Source organism: Micrasema longulum, unplaced genomic scaffold (genome assembly GCF_059751315.1).
Source record: "Micrasema longulum isolate JH-2025_06_02 unplaced genomic scaffold, ASM5975131v1 h1tg001721l, whole genome shotgun sequence".
Taxonomy (NCBI): domain Eukaryota; kingdom Metazoa; phylum Arthropoda; class Insecta; order Trichoptera; family Brachycentridae; genus Micrasema; species Micrasema longulum.
The window spans coordinates 44,201-49,440 of NW_028278899.1; the positions used below are offsets into that span (position 1 = coordinate 44,201).

Genomic DNA, 5,240 nt, shown 5'->3' on the forward strand with positions numbered 1-5,240 from the left:
AATTCTTTCAGACACTTAAGGCAGTAATTGCGGTCTTTATAGGACAAGTTTAGTTATGGGACACACATCAATGGGACGAGAATCAATCGTCATTTCGCATTGTCGCCTTGATAAAGTTTTATGTTTAGTTCATTCTTCCTAAACCGGTTACATCAAAGATTTTGAACTGAACGCCGCGGATTAAATTCAGCATAAAATTGACATCGCTTTCTTTTCCATTTCGAGTATGAACCCTGGACGAGTATTTTTGACTCGATGGCTACTTCTCAGGTAAAAATCCTGAGAATGGAAGTAAAGTGATCGTCGAGAGTGGACTTATTCTTCTTAAAAGCAAATACTGCACTTCAATATTTATTCAAAACCTTGGCCCGTATTTCAATTGGAATTTAACATTTATCTTTAATTTTATCTACGAAGTAAAATATTTTTTTCTGTTTAAATAACAGAATATATGTCTTTTTTTTCTAAATATGTTCATTTACTGGTTACCGACGAAGATACTTTAATTTTTCATAAAAATATGCACATTTTCGTACAAACATATCCTAAGTACCCTGAAGTGAAAACTGATCACCTTACCTTCCATGTAAGGAAACAGTGGTTTTAATAGAGATGGATAACATTTTTGAGAATAAAATATTTATTTGATTTTCATGCAACAGAAATAAAGAATATTTTATCATTTACCTGGCTTGTATCCTGGCAGCTTCAGCGTCTGTTAGTGTATTTCTTTCATCGGTTGTATGCGTTATGTGCACTCCTCGGCTTTGCATTTATAATAATGCATCTCGGTCTTCACTGATATACCCCTGTAATGCAGATTCCCTTTTTGTTTCAAACCCCACCAGATTTTCCTTAGCTGCAGAGGCGTTTTCTTGTCTCATATGGTGTTAATAGTTTTCTCTTCATACCATTTTTAACCTAAACATTAAGTAAATTATTAACAAAAATTTCTATTGAATAATTAGATGAGGGGGAACTTACAACAACCATATTAAGCCATTAGAAACTATTCAAAAATTTCTATTAAAAATAATGCTTCACACAAACCGGACTTTTCCCTCTTTCGCAATTTATTTACAAGTAATTAAAATAGATTAAGTCAAAGAAGGAATTGTGTGTTAGAAACACAACATTGTAAAACGAGGCTCGCACAGAGACATGCATATTACATGACATAGATAATATTTCATTGACTCCAAACATTCAAAATTTTCCTTCTCCTAAAAAACACGCACTTTCTTAGATACAAACTAAAGATATGAACTCTTTATTGTATGATATATTTTGTTGCTAATAAGGAATATTTTTATGTTTTTTTATTTCCATTTTTAATTACTAACAAAAAAATACCATTTAATCTTTTACAGAATATTTTATATTTTCTTCTTTATATTACACAAAAATATATTAACCATCTATTTATTATAGGAGCGAAAATTCATTGACATTTTCCTGTATACCCACGAACTGGCCATGCCTCTGTGGGATTTTTTGTTAACTATTTTCACTTTTAATATGTATTTCATTGCCATGTAATTATCCTTAATTTATTGAATACTCTGTTTTACCTCTTATGTATACTGTAAAAAAAAAACATTATTGAATTAAAAATGACACAAATATTCATAAAAATTAATGTTGGTAAATACAACTCACACAATGCTAGGGACTTCGGAACCTTTAACAGGGGTGTCGAGACATCCAGGTATTTTATAATTTTTGCCGTGTTTTCAGAGGAAGTACTGCATGAAGGTACTGTAAAGTAAAAAAAGTTATTATTTATTTACTTTAATGATATGAGGTAAAACACCCATAAAAACAATTCACGAACACTACACAAAAATAAATAAAACAATCCACAAAAAAGGTATGCCTACATAAATAATAAAATTACTTTACATAATTAAGAGCTAGGAAAGCTCGGTGCTGTCAACAGCTTTTCAAATAAAGGAGCAATCTCCAACTCAATTTTATCATCCATACTATTTAGAGTAGAGCATGATGGTTCTGGAAAATAAAAAAGAACAATTAGTTTTGCTTAAAAATAATACGTAGCAATGACATAATGGAACCAGCATGAACACGATCACACGGGGAGGGTCCGATGTCTTGCAGGGTACCCGCTGGCACAGCGCGGGTTTAAACTGTGTAACTCGGTTATAAGCTTAGACTATACCCTGTCTGCGTAAACTATAAGTGCGAAAGCACTACAATTAATGATATGAATCATAACAATACTAGAGAAAAGAACAAAATTAGACCTCTATTTAGGAAAAAGGCAAAGTCACAAAATTCAATTTTATTTAAAGCAATTAAAAAGTATTACGAAATGGAAAAAAATATTTATGAAGAAAAAAACATATCAAAATTTAAAATAATGGTCAAGACATATGTGATAAACAATTTATAAATTAAATATATTTTCAATGTTATTATTAGAACACACATAACAATATGTATGATATGTGTGCCCTACTTTAAGATTTAAATAAATAAATAAATAAATAATTTTAGTTAAGTACTAACCACTTTTCTCAAAAGTGATGTCGCAATCATAAAAATACGAAAGACCTTCAACGGATCCGGACATCACGGAACAAAACCGTTCTGTAGTTTCTAAAGTTTTGGACGATGGTGGCCCATCACCAGTTTTTAAAAATTTATTTCCGTTCATCAGTGATCTTCTGCAATACAAATAAATTGTTTATCATATTATCTAGACTAAATGATGATATTGTCCATGGAACATAATATTATGGGAACGTTAATTGATTTGATTTGAATCATTTCCTTTCCATTTGACATGTAAATAAATATATCATACATATAAGCCAGGATGCACTCATAATATAAATTGTAATTATCCAATTTTATTTTTAAATATACCTTTTTAACAATCTTTTTTATATTGTTACATTTATACTTTAGCTGGTCTCTAGAGCGATACTTCGTTCCAATCGCATTGAACCCTTCAGTAATATTTGACCACGCTTCTCCCTTTTGCCGGCCACTCGTGTGATCAGTTTTTATAGTTGAAATAATTTGGCTGTATTTTTCCACTAAACCTCTCAGAAGGTCAATTTCGTGGCAGTCAAATCTTGTAGTCTTTTCCCTAAAAATTAAGCGGCACAGATTTTTAACGAGCGGTATAAATACATATAGTACATTACTTGACATTAACATTACTTGACATTAACATTAACATTAACATTAACTGTATTTTAAAAAAAGAGATGTATGTTTAATATGTGCCCGTGTTTACAAATTTTGTGTTTTTATTTAATATATATTTTTTTTTTATATATATGTATATATATATATATATATATATTTTTTTTTGTGTTATATTTTCTCAATTTTTAAAATTGTTTAATTGATTATTTATTTTATTATTTTGTTTTGCATTTTATGTTTTATTTTTATGTTATTTTGTAAACTTGCCAAACACAAGAGCTAGACTCTTTTTTGGCAAGTTCAACCTTAAGTGTTTCATTTTTCTACTGAATGTATTGTTTATTTATGCTAAAATAAAGGTTTTAAAAAAAAAAAAAAAAAAAATATGCTGTTATCTAGCTCCTATATAGCATAATATTTATATACCATAATTGGAGACGAAGAACTAGAATCCCAACCGTCCATGCGCTCTGTAGCTGCAAGACGTGCTGGGATATTTATTTACTGTACAGCGCCCTTGTGGTGATTTTCACAAAAATGGCACTATATAAATTATCCCAACATGTAAATATATTTATATTAGGGGTATACGAAATAAGTTCGAAAAAATATTTTATATTTTCAATACTAACTCTGTTATTACATTAAAATGTAATCTCAGTCGTTATTTTTCAGAAAAGGAATGAATTTATTTAAAAATATAATATTAAATTGAACTTTGTTTTCTTGGATACGTATTTTTGTTTATTTCTTTGTACATAAATTATACATTTGTGGATTTATTGCCAAATTCCAACTGATAAAATAAAGGTGTTATTAAAATTATTTAAGCTTTCATATTGATCCGAAAAACGTAAATTTATAAAGTACAAGCGGAGCTGACAGACGTTGTCCTGCCCGAATGTTAGCTTGCCTGCTATCAGCTGGTTGAACAAACATTTTTTTCGTAATTAATTACACACGTTATTTACTTTTGACTTTTTTAAGCTATTTATATATTCGTAGTAAGGGTTTGTTGTTTGTTTTATCTCCATGTGTGATTGGCTAACAGGTCTTATCGTGCTCAAATTAAAATCGTGCAAAAATCACTACTCTAGTGCCACAATCTATGAAAAAAATACGTGATTGCGTGTCGATGAAGAAAAGTCAGACAGCGTTTTACCGTGAGCCTTTTAAAATTATGACACTCAACTCATGTCTAACGCGAATTTAGTCATTCTTTAATTGCCAGCCGTGTTTTGATGTGAGCTTGACATTTAATTCGAAAATAAAATAAATTATAAAAATGACAAAATACATCGTTTTAACTTTACATATTTCATTACATTACATATTTTTTGTACGAAATATTTCCAATGAGCAAAAATGCTGCTGGTCTGAGGGTATATTATTTATTATGACACAATAGTTTTAATAAAAAGTCGATAATTTAACATTACATATCACTAACACAGGCTGTAAGAACCGTTTTGTTCGGGTATTTTTTAGGTACGTATATGTTTTGTTTATTTTTTAGGTCATTAGAAAGTGAATCGTAGAATTTTATTGCTGTATAAACAAAACTGTTTTTTCTCTATTAGTTCTAGGTTGTTCTTAAGTTAAATTATTTGAGGCTCTTGTATTTTTTGTTTGCATGTTGCTGTAAAAATTTAATTTAATATTTATCTTAAAATTAAATGAAAAATGCTTGATTGTGTAGTGAATGCGTGCAAAAACTATTCGAACTAAAGAAAAAAGACCTTTCTTTGAAAAGAGGGTACTAAGGTACTTGTTTATGATTGAATTCCAAAACTAAAGGCTAGTGATGTTCAAATATTGAATTTAAGTTGGCAATTAGGTACTAGTTTATGGTCGATTTCTAAAACTAAAAATTATTTTTATTCCCGAACGTTGGCTTGCCTGCTATAAGCTGGTTTAGCAAACTTTATTCCGTAAATCAGGACACACGTTATTTATTATTCTCTTTTTTGAGCTATTTATAAATTCGTAATATGGGTAAGTTTTTCGTTCTATCTCCTCATGCGATTGGCGAAGAGGCCTTGTCGCGCTCAAATCAAAATCAC

The 5,240-nt window shown here is 29.7% G+C and overlaps 1 long non-coding RNA gene across 1 annotated transcript; it reads right to left on the minus strand.

The window, feature by feature from the left end:
- Positions 1–827: 827 nt before the first annotated feature.
- LOC148274224 (uncharacterized) lies at positions 828–2,646 on the minus strand. Its single transcript, XR_015824349.1, has 4 exons — positions 2,530–2,646; positions 1,903–2,010; positions 1,660–1,758; positions 828–921 (listed from the first exon to the last, which is right to left on the minus strand). It is a non-coding gene; the product is annotated as an uncharacterized LOC148274224 (long non-coding RNA).
- Between the last annotated feature and the right edge of the window lie 2,594 nt (positions 2,647–5,240).